The sequence below is a fragment of the Rutidosis leptorrhynchoides genome, chromosome 1, assembly GCF_046630445.1.
Source record: "Rutidosis leptorrhynchoides isolate AG116_Rl617_1_P2 chromosome 1, CSIRO_AGI_Rlap_v1, whole genome shotgun sequence".
Classification (NCBI taxonomy): domain Eukaryota; kingdom Viridiplantae; phylum Streptophyta; class Magnoliopsida; order Asterales; family Asteraceae; genus Rutidosis; species Rutidosis leptorrhynchoides.
In genome coordinates, this window is record NC_092333.1 from 658,644,677 (window position 1) to 658,663,273 (window position 18,597).

At 34.7% G+C, this 18,597-nt stretch overlaps 1 protein-coding gene across 6 annotated transcripts in view; it reads left to right on the forward strand.

The window, feature by feature from the left end:
- Window positions 1-18,597, forward strand: part of LOC139885849 (protein NOI4) — a 28,277-nt gene that overhangs the window by 2,494 nt on the left and 7,186 nt on the right. Inside the window, exon 6 of one of the 6 annotated variants that reach the window (XR_011772132.1) lies at window positions 111-389. The exons of the other annotated variants lie outside the window; for them this stretch is intronic. The gene's annotated coding sequence lies outside the window, so the exon portion shown is untranslated. Of the gene's footprint in view, window positions 1-110; window positions 390-18,597 lie in introns of those variants that run through there. 6 annotated transcript variants of the gene reach the window in all.

The window sequence follows — 18,597 nt, forward strand, 5'->3', positions numbered from 1 at the left end:
ATTCCATTTATTCTGTTGGTGCATCTTAAAAAAATTGATGATTGGTGTAACTTACAAATTCATATGCAACGTCTAAAAACCTGGATAAAAATTGTATGTTTGTGGGTTAGGTTCCATTTGAAGGATTCAAGGCTTTGCAAAGGTATTACAGGCCCACAGATTTTGGTACAAAATCTTCAAACTATCTGGGATGTGCTGGTGCTATTTTCTTGTAATAAATTCCGGTTATGCATTATGTGCATTATGCCTTGCCTTATGCAAATTGGACAAAAAAGGCAGAAGCCATTATAGATGTATTACATGGTGATGATACTATATGATCTGTATCTTTAATTTGATGAAACAAGCAAATCTTTTAGTACATCTTAAATTGGGGTTTTAATTAAAAAGGAAAAGCAAATCAATTATTTGATGGTACTATTCGGCTCCACATCTGTCTTGTGTTTTGATATTATTCTATGATTCTATCTATTGTTGTATTATTGTAGCTATCATTTATAATATCATATATTGATAAATTGATAATTTCAGTTTCTTTTTTATAATTTCTAAATCTAAATAAGAGTAATAAATTCTCATTGGAGAGCTAGCCTTGTTTCCATCAGTGAGTTTTTTTTTAACGGCGATATCGGCATTACCCAGATGTGATTTAACCACTTTCGCGATTGTTAGTACGATTTTTCGTATAGCGGCTGTAAGGTACTAGTACAGAGAATAACTGCTTAGCGTGTGGCGTATAATGTTGATTGTTGTTTGCCCTCGAGAAATATCTCTGCGGACCCGGAACACGGATAGATGATCCGTGGGGTGGCCTCAATCAATCTGAGGATCAATCTGAAGTTGATCCGTATAGCGCGTTACTGCTAAGCGGCTAATATATGTTTAGAGTGAGAAAGAACTGTGTGAGAGAGAAAGTGTACTTCTCTCTGACTGAAGTTCAGAATTATGATGATGAAATGTGGTGACCCAGGGGGTCTATTTATAGGTGTAGAATGTCCGAATTTCACGGGATACACGTGTCAATCACTGAATGGCTCTGTTACGTGAAGTATCCGGAATGTCGGTGGCGTGTGCTGACGTGGCTGCGTGCCGTTCACGCGCTGAGTTAAAGGGCTTATGCATAGAGGCTGCCTGCAGGGCTTACGCTATGCGCTGGACGGCAAACACTGAATGCTGCTAGATTTTGTTATCTTTTGTGCTCTATGACTGATTTTTCTGTATGAAATGATGTTTTTATGCGTGTATCTCATAGGATACACCATTAAGTCCTACCAGTTTAATGTCTTTATTTTTGTAAAAAATAAAGTCATTAAACTAAAAAAAAATAAAAGATGCCTTTTTCCTCGAAGACACAAAACTGCTGTAGCCGTCTGATTTTCTGCTCTGACGTCACATATCTAATTATGAATTTGCCCCCAAAATCTTTTTGATTTATTTTCAAAATTCAAATTGTTCTGTTCGATTAATCTGATCCATACACGCGTCGTAATCTCGTCCCCTTTTCCTTTCATTAGTCTACTTATACATAAACTGTTCCCTTTTTTCTTTTTACTCTTTCGAAAACCGATCATTTGTGCTGAAGACAACTGCAAATATTTGTTTTAGCAAAGCTGTGAATTGCAAGGTTAGTGTAATTATTCGTCACTTGTCTACCTCTTTTCCCTTTTTTACTTTTCATACTACCATGGCCGAATCCTGCAGCACTTCATCTCAAAGAGATAATCGAGATGCGAGCACTATTCCGTCCAGTATCACTGAAGCTGAAATCGACAAACTATGTATAGATCATAGAAACCTTAGATTATTGAACCTCATGGTTCCTTCTCCTGATGCTAGGGCAAATAATCCCCCTAAGAAGATGATTACACTGTATAAGCTTCAACTTACTATTGGAAACCTTCGTATTCCCCCCACCATTTTCCTGCAGACACTGTTATCTCACTATGGAATTGGCCTTAGTCAGATTCACCCACTAGGTTTACAAAAAATTGTGCTTTTTGAACTATACTGCAATGCTGTTAGCAAGACTCCAAGTATAAATATTTTTCACGTGTTGTTTAGGACTCGATTGGTTGGTAAATGCTGGTATACTTTTGATTGTAAAGCTAATAAAGCCTTTACTGGAACAAAAGAAACTTCTCTGAAAGGATGGAAAGAACCCTTTTTCTTTGTTAATGAAAGAGTTATTCAGGATAATTGGGCAAACATTCGAAAATGGAGGAAAACCAAAATAGGGGTAAGTAAGTCAATTGTTTTGTCTGATGATGAAAGAATTACTGTTGAAAAATGGAAATCACTGGAACTACCACAGCGTTCATATGCTGATAATGAAGCCATCTTAGCACGGTGTGGAATGAGTGATAATTGGCGTGATTGATTTGTGCCAGTGTTGCATTGGAAAGGCTGTGGTAGGCAACTTATATGTGTTTTACTTACATTATGTTACTGTAAAATGTATTCGTATGTGCCTTGCATTCAATGCGTTTATTATTCTTTGCAGAAAATGAAATGCAGGTTTTTAAAATATTCAAGAACGCCAATCTGGATGCTCTTACTGTTTCTGAACGGCCAAAAACTGCTGCTGAACTTGAGGCTGACAAGGCCAGAGATACTGCGTTTGAAGAACAATTGAAAAGCCCTGAACGGCCTACGGAAGGCGATAATGATGATACTGTGCAACCTTCCTCATCGGATGTGGAAATTATTGAGTCTGATCCAAAACCGCCTATCACTAAGAAAACTGGAAAACGCACAAAGCGTGTGTGGAATCGTGCATCTAGCAAAGCTTCTCAACAAACAAAGAAAAGAAGTATGTCTTCATCATTTTCTTCTGTACTATACAATGTTTGTTAATGTTTATCTGTAAGATTGATTATCTATGATGCAGAACCGAATTTATCAATAGATGGTGACAAGGCCACTGCTAGTGGTGATAAGAGTGATAAAGTTGTTGATGCTGAGAATGATAATGATGAAGAAGCAGATGAAGATAATACTGTTAAAACTCCTCCTTATACTAATCCATTAACTTCATCAAGGGTTGATACAACACAATCTTCTTCCGCATCGCAGCCGCCTTCCGTTGTTCCCCTGGCCGGCTTAAGAGGGTTTTTAGAAAATCCTGTCAATAAATCTGACAGCTTTTCCAATTTTCTGAAGGTGCATATTACCAGCTAATTCGTGGAAATCTATCTGTATTGTTCATTTTGACTGTAATTTATTGATCGTATGTTTATGTTGCAGGAAAATACAATTGCTGATCTTTCTTCCTCTCTATCTGCAATGACCCTTAAACAAAGTTGCCAATCAACAGCTGCATCACTACTGCTTCTGAATCACCATGTTCTTCATGGTCTGAAAATGCAAGAGGCCCAAGCAACTCTTGTGGATAATGCTATCCATACTGCCAACAAGCTGAAAAGGATGGAGATTGAAATGTCCCGTTCTTATTGATTAAAAACGTTCCATATTAATTGATTTCGTTGCGAGGTTTTGACCTCTATATGAGACGTTTTTCAAAGACTGCATTCATTTTTAAAACAAACCATAACCTTTATTTCATAAATAAAGGTTTAAAAAGCTTTACGTAGATTATCAAATAATGATAATCTAAAATATCCTGTTTACACACGACCATTACATAATGGTTTACAATACAAATATGTTACATCGAAATCAGTTTCTTGAATGCAGTTTTTACACAATATCATACAAACATGGACTCCAAATCTTGTCCTTATTTTAGTATGCAACAGCGGAAGCTCTTAATATTCACCTGAGAATAAACATGCTTTAAACGTCAACAAAAATGTTGGTGAGTTATAGGTTTAACCTATATATATCAAATCGTAACAATAGACCACAAGATTTCATATTTCAATACACATCCCATACATAGAGATAAAAAAATCATTCATATGGTGAACACCTGGTAACCGACAATAACAAGTTGCATATATAAGAATATCCCCATCATTCCGGGACACCCTTCGGATATGATATAAATTTCGAAGTACTAAAGCATCCGGTACTTTGGATGGGGTTTGTTAGGCCCAATAGATCTATCTTTAGGATTCGCGTCAATTAGGGTGTCTGTTCCCTAATTCTTAGATTACCAGACTTAATAAAAAGGGGCATATTCGATTTCGATAATTCAACCATAGAATGTAGTTTCACGTACTTGTGTCTATTTTGTAAATCATTTATAAAACCTGCATGTATTCTCATCCCAAAAATATTAGATTTTAAAAGTGGGACTATAACTCACTTTCACAGATTTTTACTTCGTCGGGAAGTAAGACTTGGCCACTGTTGATTCACGAACCTATAACAATATATACATATATATTAAAGTATGTTCAAAATATATTTACAACACTTTTAATATATTTTGATGTTTTAAGTTTATTAAGTCAGCTGTCCTCGTTAGTAACCTATAACTAGTTGTCCACAGTTAGATGTACAGAAATAAATCGATAAATATTATCTTGAATCAATCCACGACCCAGTGTATACGTATCTCAGTATTGATCACAACTCAAACTATATATATTTTGGAATCAACCTCAACCCTGTATAGCTAACTCCAACATTCACATATAGAGTGTCTATGGTTGTTCCGAAATATATATAGATGTGTCGACATGATAGGTCGAAACATTGTATACGTGTCTATGGTATCTCAAGATTACATAATATACAATACAAGTTGATTAAGTTATGGTTGGAATAGATTTGTCACCAATTTTCACGTAGCTAAAATGAGAAAAATTATCCAATCTTGTTTTACCCATAACTTCTTCATTTTAAATCCGTTTTGAGTGAATCAAATTGCTATGGTTTCATATTGAACTCTATTTTATGAATCTAAACAGAAAAAGTATAGGTTTATAGTCGGAAAAATAAGTTACAAGTCGTTTTTGTAAAGGTAGTCATTTCAGTCGAAAGAACGACGTCTAGATGACCATTTTAGAAAACATACTTCCACTTTGAGTTTAACCATAATTTTTGGATATAGTTTCATGTTCATAATAAAAATCATTTTCTCAGAATAACAACTTTTAAATCAAAGTTTATCATAGTTTTTAATTAACTAACCCAAAACAGCCCGCGGTGTTACTACGACGGCGTAAATCCGGTTTTACGGTGTTTTTCGTGTTTCCAGGTTTTAAATCATTAAGTTAGCATATCATATAGATATAGAACATGTGTTTAGTTGATTTTAAAAGTCAAGTTAGAAGGATTAACTTTTGTTTGCGAACAAGTTTAGAATTAACTAAACTATGTTCTAGTGATTACAAGTTTAAACCTTCGAATAAGATAGCTTTATATGTATGAATCGAATGATGTTATGAACATCATTACTACCTTAATTTCCTTGGATAAATCTACTGGAAAAGAGAAAAATGGATCTAGCTTCAATGGATCCTTGGATGGCTCGAAGTTCTTGAAGCAGAATCATGACACGAAAACAAGTTCAAGTAAGATCATCACTTGAAATAAGATTGTTATAGTTATAGAAATTGAACCAAAGTTTGAATATGATTATTACCTTGTATTAGAATGATAACCTACTGTAAGAAACAAAGATTTCTTGAGGTTGGATGATCACCTTACAAGATTGGAAGTGAGCTAGCAAACTTGAAAGTATTCTTGATTTTATGAAACTAGAACTTTTGGAATTTATGAAGAACACTTAGAACTTGAAGATAGAACTTGAGAGAGATCAATTAGATGAAGAAAATTGAAGAATGAAAGTGTTTGTAGGTGTTTTTGGTCGTTGGTGTATTGATTAGATATAAAGGATATGTAATTTTGTTTTCATGTAAATAAGTCATGAATGATTACTCATATTTTTGTAATTTTATGAGATATTTCATGCTAGTTGCCAAATTATGGTTCCCACATGTGTTAGGTGACTCACATGGGCTGCTAAGAGCTGATCATTGGAGTGTATATACCAATAGTACATACATCTAAAAGCTGTGTATTGTACGAGTACGAATACGGGTGCATACGAGTAGAATTGTTGATGAAACTGAACGAGGATGTAATTGTAAGCATTTTTGTTAAGTAGAAGTATTTTGATAAGTGTATTGAAGTCTTTCAAAAGTGTATAAATACATATTAAAACACTACATGTATATACATTTTAACTGAGTCGTTAAGTCATCGTTAGTCGTTACATGTAAGTGTTGTTTTGAAACCTTTAGGTTAACGATCTTGTTAAATGTTGTTAACCCAATGTTTATAATATCAAATGAGATTTTAAATTATTATATTATCATGATATTATCATGTATGAATATCTCTTAATATGATATATATACATTAAATGTCTTTACAACGATAATCGTTACATATATGTCTCGTTTAAAAATCATTAAGTTAGTAGTCTTGTTTTTACATATGTAGTTCATTGTTAATATACTTTATGATATGTTTTCTTATCATAGTATCATGTTAACTATATATATATATCCATATATATGTCATCATATAGTTTTTACAAGTTTTAACGTTCGTGAATCACCGATCAACTTGGGTGGTCAATTGTCTATATGAAACATATTTCAATTAATCAAGTCTTAACAAGTTTGATTGCTTAACATGTTGGAAACATTTAATCATGTAAATATCAATCTCAATTAATATATATAAACATGGAAAAGTTCGGGTCACTACAGTACCTACTCGTTAAATAAATTTCGTCCCGAAATTTTAAGCTGTTGAAGGTGTTGACGAATCTTCTGGAAATAGATGCGGGTATTTCTTCTTCATCTGATCTTCATGCTCCCAGGTGAACTCGGGTCCTCTACGAGCATTCCATCGAACCTTAACAATTGGTATCTTGTTTTGCTTAAGTCTTTTAACCTCACGATCCATTATTTCGACGGGTTCTTCGATGAATTGAAGTTTTTCGTTGATTTGGATTTCATCTAACGGAATAGTGAGATCTTCTTTAGCAAAACATTTCTTTAAATTCTAGACGTGGAAAGTGTTATGTACAGTCGCGAGTTGTTGAGGTAACTCTAGTCGGTAAGCTACTGGTCCGACACGATCAATAATCTTGAATGGTCCAATATACCTTGGATTTAATTTCCCTCGTTTACCAAATCGAACAACGCCTTTCCAAGTTGCAACTTTAAGCATGACCATCTCTCCAATTTCAAATTCTATATCTTTTCTTTTAATGTCAGCGTAGCTCTTTTGTCGACTTTGGGCGGTTTTCAACCGTTGTTGAATTTGGATGATCTTCTCGGTAGTTTCTTGTATAATCTCCGGACCCGTAATCTGTCTATCCCCCACTTCACTCCAACAAATCGGAGACCTGCACTTTCTACCATAAAGTGCTTCAAACGGTGCCATCTCAATGCTTGAATGGTAGCTGTTGTTGTAGGAAAATTCTGCTAACGGTAGATGTCGATCCCAACTGTTTCCGAAATCAATAACACATGCTCGTAGCATGTCTTCAAGCGTTTGTATCGTCCTTTTGCTCTGCCCATCAGTGTGTGGATGATAGGCAGTACTCATGTCTAGACGAGTTCCTAATGCTTGCTGTAATGTCTGCCAGAATCTTGAAATAAATCTGCCATCCCTATCAGAGATAATAGAGATTGGTATTCCATGTCTGGAGATGACTTCCTTCAAATACAGTCGTGCTAACTTCTCCATCTTGTCATCTTCTCTTATTGGTAGAAAGTGTGCTGATTTGGTGAGACGATCAACTATTACCCAAATAGTATCAAAACCACTTGCAGTCCTTGGCAATTTAGTGATGAAATCCATGGTAATGTTTTCCCATTTCCATTCCGGGATTTCGGGTTGTTGAAGTAGACCTGATGGTTTCTGATGCTCAGCTTTGACCTTAGAACACGTCAAACATTCTCCTACGTATTTAGCAACATCGGTTTTCATACCCGGCCACCAAAAATGTTTCTTGAGATCCTTGTACATCTTCCCCGTTCCAGGATGTATTGAGTATCTGGTTTTATGAGCTTCTCTAAGTACCATTTCTCTCATATCTCCAAATTTTGGTACCCAAATCCTTTCAGCCCTATACCGGGTTCCGTCTTCCCGAATATTAAGATGCTTCTCCGATCCTTTGGGTATTTCATCCTTTAAATTTCCCTCTTTTAAAACTCCTTGTTGCGCCTCCTTTATTTGAGTAGTAATGTTATTATGAATCATTATATTCATAGATTTTACTCGAATGGGTTCTCTGTCCTTCCTGCTCAAGGCATCGGCTACCACATTTGCCTTCCCCGGGTGGTAACGAATCTCAAAGTCGTAATCATTCAATAATTCAATTCACCTACGCTGCCTCATATTCAGTTGTTTCTGATTAAATATGTGTTGAAGACTTTTGTGGTCGGTATATATAATACTTTTGACCCCATATAAGTAGTGCCTCCAAGTCTTTAATGCAAAAACAACCGCGCCTAATTCCAAATCATGCGTCGTATAATTTTGTTCGTGAATCTTCAATTGTCTAGACGCATAAGCAATCACCTTCGTTCGTTGCATTAATACACAACCGAGACCTTGCTTTGATGCATCACAATAAATCACAAAATCATCATTCCCTTCAGGCAATGACAATATAGGTGCCGTAGTTAGCTTTTTCTTCAATAACTGAAACGCTTTCTCTTGTTCATCATTCCATTCAAATTTCTTCCCTTTATGCGTTAATGCAGTCAAGGGTTTTGCTATTCTGGAAAAGTCTTGGATGAACCTTCTGTAGTAACCAGCTAGTCCTAAAAACTGGCGTATGTGTTTCGGAGTTTTCGGGGTTTCCCACTTTTCAACAGTTTCTATCTTTGTCGGATCCACCTTAATACCTTCTTTGTTCACTATGTGACCGAGGAATTGAACTTCTTCCAACCAAAATGCACACTTTGAAAACTTAGCGTACAATTCTTCCTTCCTCAATACTTCTAACACCTTTCTCAAATGTTCACCGTGTTCTTGGTCATTCTTTGAGTAAATAAGTATGTCATCAATGAAAACAATGACAAACTTGTCAAGGTATGGTCCACACACTCGGTTCATAAGGTCCATGAACACAGCTGGTGCATTAGTTAAACCAAACGGCATGACCATAAACTCGTAATGACCGTAACGTGTTCTGAAAGCAGTCTTTGGAATATCATCTTCTTTCACCCGCATTTGATGATACCCGGAACGTAAGTCAATCTTTGAATAAACAGACGAGCCTTGTAGTTGATCAAATAAGTCGTCGATTCTCGGTAGTGGGTAGCGGTTCTTGATGGTAAGTTTGTTCAACTCTCGGTAGTCGATACACAACCTGAATGTACCATCTTTCTTCTTGACAAACAAAACAGGAGCTCCCCACGGTGATGTGCTTGGTCGAATGAAACCACGCTCTAAAAGTTCTTGTAATTGGCTTTGCAGTTCTTTCATCTCGCTGGGTGCGAGTCTGTAAGGAGCACGAGCTATTGGTGCAGCTCCTGGTACAAGATCTATTTGAAATTCAACGGATCGATGTGGGGGTAATCCCGGTAATTCTTTCGGAAATACATCGGGAAATTCTTTTGCAATGGGAACATCATTGATGCTCTTTTCTTCAGTTTGTACTTTCTCGACGTGTGCTAGAACAGCATAGCAACCTTTTCTTATTAGTTTTTGTGCCTTCAAATTACTAATAAGATGTAGCTTCGTGTTGCCCTTTTCTCCGTACACCATTAAGGGTTTTCCTTTTTCTCGTATAATGCGAATTGCATTTTTGTAACAAACGATCTCCGCTTTCACTTCTTTCAACCAGTCCATACCGATTATCACATCAAAACTCCCTAACTCTACTGGTATCAAATCAATCTTAAATGTTTCGCTAACCAGTTTAATTTCTCGATTCCGACATATATTATCTGCTGAAATTAATTTACCATTTGCTAATTCGAGTAAAAATTTACTATCCAAAGGCGTCAATGGACAACTTAATTTAGCACAAAAATCTCTACTCATATAGCTTCTATCCGCACCCGAATCAAATAAAACGTAAGCAGATTTATTGTCAATAAGAAACGTACCCGTAACAAGCTCCGGGTCTTCCTGTGCCTCTACCGCATTAATATTGAAAACTCTTCCACGGCCTTGTCCATTCGTGTTCTCCTGGTTCGGGCAATTTCTAATAATGTGGCCTGGTTTTCCACATTTATAACAAACTACATTGGCATAACTTGCTCCGACACTACTTGCTCCGCCATTACTCGTTCCGACACCATTTGTTCCTTTCGTTCTATTAACCCCTGGTCCGTAGACCTCACACTTCGCCGCGCTATGACCATTTCTTTTACACTTGTTGCAAAATTTGGTGCAGAACCCTGAGTGATTCTTTTCACACCTTTGGCATAGCTGCTTCTGATTGTTGTTGTTGTTGCGGTTATTATTATTGTTGGGATGATTGTTGTAGTTGTTGTTGTTGTTGTTGTTGTTGTTGGGCCGTTTGTTGTAGTTGCGATTGATGTTGCGATTGTTGGGATAATTGTTGCGATTATTGTTGTAATTGCTGTTGTTGTTGTATTGGTGATTCTTATCACCGTTTTCCTCCCACTTTCTTTTGACTTGCTTCACATTGGCCTCTTCAGCAGTCTGTTCTTTAATTCTTTCTTCAATCTGGTTCACTAGTTTGTGAGCCATTCTACATGCCTGTTGTATGGAGGCGGGCTCGTGTGAACTTATATCTTCTTGGATTCTTTCCGGTAATCCTTTCACAAACGCGTCGATCTTCTCTTCCTCATCTTCGAATGCTCCCGGACACAATAGGCACAATTCTGTGAATCGTCTTTCGTACGTGGTAATATCAAATCCTTGGGTTCGTAACCCTCTAAGTTCTGTCTTGAGCTTATTGACCTCGGTTCTGGGACGGTACTTCTCGTTCATCAAGTGCTTGAATGCTGACCACGGTAGTGCGTACGCATCATCTTGTCCCACTTGCTCTAGATAGGTATTCCACCATGTTAACGCAGAACCTGTGAAGGTATGCGTAGCGTACTTCACTTTGTCCTCTTCAGTACACTTACTTATGGCAAACACCGATTCAACCTTCTCGGTCCACCGTTTCAATCCGATCGGTCCTTCGGTTCCATCAAATTCCAAAGGTTTGCAGGCAGTGAATTCTTTGTAGGTGCATCCTACACGATTTCCTGTACTGCTAGATCCAAGGTTATTGTTGGTATGTAGCGCAGCCTGTACTGCGGCTATGTTTGAAGCTAGAAAAGTACGGAATTCCTCTTCATTCATATTCACGGTGTGTCGAGTAGTCGGTGCCATTTCCTTCAAAATAGTTAAATGGAACAAGTTAATCATACAGAATATTAAGAGTAGTTAATAGTATTTCGTAGCATAATATGAACTCATTTATAAAAGCTTTTTCTTCATATTAGCGTTTTATAAGTTTAAATTCGGGTAGTACCTACCCGTTAAGTTCATACTTAGTAGCTAATATACAATTCAACTACTACAATTCTATATGAAAAACTGATTATAATAATATTTCGCGTTCAAACTTTTATACAATATTTTACAAACTTACAATACCGCTTATTTTACATAAAGCATGAAATATAGCACACAATAACTTTGATACAAGATAGTTGTGAAGACAATTCTTGCTAGTACACAAGTCGTTCAGCAAAGGCAATAAAGACACGTAATTCATACGTCCAGAAACAAGTCATGCATTCTGGTTTTACTAGGACTACTTCCCATCCTTGGTCTTGTGCAACATAACCGTTATGGCCGTTGATAAGACAGCGTGTTGTAACGTCATCAAAGGGACGAGGGTTACGTAATGTCCAACAGTCCCGTAATAATCTAAAAACCTCATTTCTTACCCCAATTACCGACTCCGTCACTTGTGGAAACATTTTGTTTAATAGTTGTAGCCCGATGTTCTTGTTCTCACTTTGGTGAGAAGCGAACATTACTAATTCGTAAGCATAACATGCTTCTTTATGTTGCATGTTAGCCGCTTTTTCTAAATCACGAAGTCCAATATTCGGATATATTGAGTCAAAATAATTTCTTAACCCGTTGCGTAAAATAGCATTTGGGTTCCCCGCAATATATGCGTCAAAGTAAACACATCGTAACTTATGGGTTTCCCAATGTGATATCCCCCATCTTTCAAACGAAAGTCTCTTATAAACCAAGACATTCTTGGAACGTTCTTCGAATGTCTTACAAACTGATCTCGCCTTAAATAGTTGTGCCGAAGAATTCTGGCCGACTCTAGACAAGATTTCATCAATCATGTCTCCGGGTAGGTCTCTTAAAATGTTGGGTTGTCTATCCATTTTGTGTTTTTAAACTGTAAAATAGACAAGAGTTAGATTCATAAAAAAATACTTATTAATACAAGCAATTTTTACATATATCATAAAGCATAAGAACACTATATTACATATATTACACCACACGAATACAACTATCTTATTCCGACTCGCTCGTTTCTTCTTCTTCGGTTTTGGTTCGTTTTGACAAGTTTCTAGGGATATATGATGTTCCCCTAATACGAGCCGTCGTTGTCCACATTGGTTTAGAAAAACCTGGTGGTTTAGAGGTTCCCGGGTCATTGTTACAACTTAAGGACTTCGGGGGTTGACGATACATATAAAGTTCATCGGGGTTGGAATTAGATTTCTCTATTTTTATGCCCTTTCCCTTATTATTTTCTTTTGCCTTTTTAAATTCAGTTGGGGTAATTTCTATAACATCATCGGAATTCTTGTCGGAATCCGATTCATCGGAGAATTGGTAATCCTCCCAATATTTTGCTTCCTTGGCGGAAACACCATTGACCATAATTAACTTTGGTCGGTTGGTTGAGGATTTTCTTTTACTTAACCGTTTTATTATTTCCCCCACCGGTTCTATTTCTTCATCCGGTTCCGATTCTTCTTCCGGTTCCGATTCTTCTTCCGGTTCCGACTCTTCTTCCGGTTCCTCTTCGGGAACTTGTGAATCAGTCCACAAATCATTCCAATTTACATTTGACTCTTCATTATTATTAGGTGAGTCAATGGGACTTGTTCTAGAGGTAGACATCTATCACATAATATCAAACACGTTAAGAGATTAATATATCACATAATATTCATATGTTAAAAATATATAGTTTCCAACAAAAATGTTAAGCAATCATTTTTAAAGAAAACACGGTCGAAGTCCAGACTCACTAATGCATCCTAACAAACTCGATAAGACACACTAATGCAAATTTTCTGGTTCTCTAAGACCAACGCTCGGATACCAACTGAAATGTCCCGTTCTTATTGATTAAAAACGTTCCATATTAATTGATTTCGTTGCGAGGTTTTGACCTCTATATGAGACGTTTTTCAAAGACTGCATTCATTTTTAAAACAAACCATAACCTTTATTTCATAAATAAAGGTTTAAAAAGCTTTACGTAGATTATCAAATAATGATAATCTAAAATATCCTGTTTACACACGACCATTACATAATGGTTTACAATACAAATATGTTACATCGAAATCAGTTTCTTGAATGCAGTTTTTACACAATATCATACAAACATGGACTCCAAATCTTGTCCTTATTTTAGTATGCAACAGCGGAAGCTCTTAATATTCACCTGAGAATAAACATGCTTTAAACGTCAACAAAAATGTTGGTGAGTTATAGGTTTAACCTATATATATCAAATCGTAACAATAGACCACAAGATTTCATATTTCAATACACATCCCATACATAGAGATAAAAAAATCATTCATATGGTGAACACCTGGTAACCGACAATAACAAGTTGCATATATAAGAATATCCCCATCATTCCGGGACACCCTTCGGATATGATATAAATTTCGAAGTACTAAAGCATCCGGTACTTTGGATGGGGTTTGTTAGGCCCAATAGATCTATCTTTAGGATTCGCGTCAATTAGGGTGTCTGTTCCCTAATTCTTAGATTACCAGACTTAATAAAAAGGGGCATATTCGATTTCGATAATTCAACCATAGAATGTAGTTTCACGTACTTGTGTCTATTTTGTAAATCATTTATAAAACCTGCATGTATTCTCATCCCAAAAATATTAGATTTTAAAAGTGGGACTATAACTCACTTTCACAGATTTTTACTTCGTCGGGAAGTAAGACTTGGCCACTGTTGATTCACGAACCTATAACAATATATACATATATATTAAAGTATGTTCAAAATATATTTACAACACTTTTAATATATTTTGATGTTTTAAGTTTATTAAGTCAGCTGTCCTCGTTAGTAACCTATAACTAGTTGTCCACAGTTAGATGTACAGAAATAAATCGATAAATATTATCTTGAATCAATCCACGACCCAGTGTATACGTATCTCAGTATTGATCACAACTCAAACTATATATATTTTGGAATCAACCTCAACCCTGTATAGCTAACTCCAACATTCACATATAGAGTGTCTATGGTTGTTCCGAAATATATATAGATGTGTCGACATGATAGGTCGAAACATTGTATACGTGTCTATGGTATCTCAAGATTACATAATATACAATACAAGTTGATTAAGTTATGGTTGGAATAGATTTGTCACCAATTTTCACGTAGCTAAAATGAGAAAAATTATCCAATCTTGTTTTACCCATAACTTCTTCATTTTAAATCCGTTTTGAGTGAATCAAATTGCTATGGTTTCATATTGAACTCTATTTTATGAATCTAAACAGAAAAAGTATAGGTTTATAGTCGGAAAAATAAGTTACAAGTCGTTTTTGTAAAGGTAGTCATTTCAGTCGAAAGAACGACGTCTAGATGACCATTTTAGAAAACATACTTCCACTTTGAGTTTAACCATAATTTTTGGATATAGTTTCATGTTCATAATAAAAATCATTTTCTCAGAATAACAACTTTTAAATCAAAGTTTATCATAGTTTTTAATTAACTAACCCAAAACAGCCCGCGGTGTTACTACGACGGCGTAAATCCGGTTTTACGGTGTTTTTCGTGTTTCCAGGTTTTAAATCATTAAGTTAGCATATCATATAGATATAGAACATGTGTTTAGTTGATTTTAAAAGTCAAGTTAGAAGGATTAACTTTTGTTTGCGAACAAGTTTAGAATTAACTAAACTATGTTCTAGTGATTACAAGTTTAAACCTTCGAATAAGATAGCTTTATATGTATGAATCGAATGATGTTATGAACATCATTACTACCTTAATTTCCTTGGATAAACCTACTGAAAAAGAGAAAAATGGATCTAGCTTCAATGGATCCTTGGATGGCTCGAAGTTCTTGAAGCAGAATCATGACACGAAAACAAGTTCAAGTAAGATCATCACTTGAAATAAGATTGTTATAGTTATAGAAATTGAACCAAAGTTTGAATATGATTATTACCTTGTATTAGAATGATAACCTACTGTAAGAAACAAAGATTTCTTGAGGTTGGATGATCACCTTACAAGATTGGAAGTGAGCTAGCAAACTTGAAAGTATTCTTGATTTTATGAAACTAGAACTTTTGGAATTTATGAAGAACACTTAGAACTTGAAGATAGAACTTGAGAGAGATCAATTAGATGAAAAAAATTGAAGAATGAAAATGTTTGTAGGTGTTTTTGGTCGTTGGTGTATTGATTAGATATAAAGGATATGTAATTTTGTTTTCATGTAAATAAGTCATGAATGATTACTCATATTTTTGTAATTTTATGAGATATTTCATGCTAGTTGCCAAATTATGGTTCCCACATGTGTTAGGTGACTCACATGGGCTGCTAAGAGCTGATCATTGGAGTGTATATACCAATAGTACATACATCTAAAAGTTGTGTATTGTACGAGTACGAATACGGGTGCATACGAGTAGAATTGTTGATGAAACTGAACGAGGATGTAATTGTAAGCATTTTTGTTAAGTAGAAGTATTTTGATAAGTGTATTGAAGTCTTTCAAAAGTTTATAAATACATATTAAAACACTACATGTATATACATTTTAACTGAGTCGTTAAGTCATCGTTAGTCGTTACATGTAAGTGTTGTTTTGAAACCTTTAGGTTAACGATCTTGTTAAATGTTGTTAACCCAATGTTTATAATATCAAATGAGATTTTAAATTATTATATTATCATGATATTATCATGTATGAATATCTCTTAATATGATATATATACATTAAATGTCTTTACAACGATAATCGTTACATATATGTCTCGTTTAAAAATCATTAAGTTAGTAGTCTTGTTTTTACATATGTAGTTCATTGTTAATATACTTTATGATATGTTTTCTTATCATAGTATCATGTTAACTATATATATATATCCATATATATGTCATCATATAGTTTTTACAAGTTTTAACGTTCGTGAATCACCGATCAACTTGGGTGGTCAATTGTCTATATGAAACATATTTCAATTAATCAAGTCTTAACAAGTTTGATTGCTTAACATGTTGGAAACATTTAATCATGTAAATATCAATCTCAATTAATATATATAAACATGGAAAAGTTCGGGTCACTACAGAGATTGACTTAAAAGATGTTGATCTTAAGTGGAAAACGGCAGTTGACATGGCAAAAAAGAAGGAGGAGGCATTGCAGCTAATTGAGAAAAAATGTGTTGCAGAGAGGACTGAGAAAGAGAAGGTTATAGAAGAGAAAGAAAAACTGTTGAAAGAAGTAAAAGAATTGAAAAGAATGGTTGAATGAGAAAAAGGTCATGCTGATGAAAAAGCCATTACTGCTGCTGCTTCAGAGAAAAAATTTGTGGAATTGAAGAATGGGATTCCTGCACTAATGCAGAGGGTGTTGAGTTGTGATGACCCGGAAATTTCTGACCAAATTTAAACTTAATCTTTGTATGATTAACATTTCCGACACGATAAGCAAAGTCTGTAAAACTGAATCTCAAAATTTTTGAACTACTTTTATATATTTAAATACCCTTCGGTTGTTTTCAACGATTCGAGAACAACTATATGTAAATATATACATATATACTATAACTTGAAAAGGTAACAATGTATTTATTGTTTGATACCGTACATTAAACTTATTGGTTTAAATATCTATTTGAATATATATGATAAGTTGAAATATTTATTATTAAATTTTATGTGTATTTAAAAACTGATTTATGTATATTAAAAAGATATATACATATATATAATTTCAAGTTATTTAGTAAACGATAGTAACATTCGTTTATTGATTCGATTGATATTTAGATAAGTTAACTAAAGCGTTTAAGATGAACCAGTAAAACACTAATTTGCTACAGTATTTTCAAATTGCTACAGTACCCAAAATGCTACAGTGTTTTCGAAAATCACTATTTGCTACAGTGAAATTGACTTTGCTACAGTGAATTGCTACAGTAAAACACTATTTCAAAATGAAAATGTATGTATTATATATATATATATATATATATATATATATATATATATATATATATATATATATATATATTAACAAATAGCGAGACGCTGATTTATAGAAGTAAATGACCAAAACACTCAAATGTATAAGTTATACCTCGAGTGGTATGGTTTAGGGATAATTTAAGACTATATTTTAACAAAGGTACGAGTCACGAAACGTAAAAAGCGAGTTTTCTAAGTGTACGAAAATGCGTTCGAGAAACCGGAACCGGGACATAAGTCGAGTAACAACGTACGACTTATCGGAACAAAAATTACAAGTCAACTATGCATGTGAATTTAATATAATATATAATTAATTATATAAATTAAATATATTATATATATTATATAATATTATGTCGACAAGCTAAATGTTAAAAGATCGTGAGCTGGAAATCTTGCCCATGCGATCGCATGGGAGAAAGGCTTGGAAGCCATGCGATCGCATGGCACCATATTGCTGGCCAAGTCTATATAAAAGCTCGACTTCGGTTCTGTTTTCTCACACACATATACGATACATCTTATATTATTATTATTATTATTATTATTATTATTATTATTATTATTATTATTATTATTATTATTATTATTAAGATTAATGTTATTATTAATCTAATTATTATTAGTAATATTATTAGTATTATACATAAAATACTACGACGAGGTCATGAGCGTGTCACTTTCAAAATAGTTTTATGAGCGGGATAAAGCTAAGGAAATTATGGGTTATTGCCAAGGAGGTTATGGGTAATGTTCGGGGGTATAATTATGAATCAAATCTAGTGTTTATCATCTCTGTTGCGTCTACGTACTTTTCTGAAATATGGAATCACAATATTGATACGTTGAGATCTACGGTTATTTGGTAATCCGAGTTTCGGTCATATTTTGGTGAACGACTATATATGCTGCTAAGGTGAGTTTCATTTGCTCCCTTTTTAAATGCTTTTGCAATATATATTTTTGGACTGAGAATACATGCACTTTATTTTAAGCGCAAAGGATACAAGTACATACTAAATTCTACATTGAGTTTGAACCGAAAATCCCTTAGCTTTGGTAACTTGTAACTGCCGGTTATAAGAACTGGTGGGCGTGAGTAGTTATATATGGATCCATAGCGCTTGATATCCCCGTCCGAGCTAGAGCACTAGCCTTTTA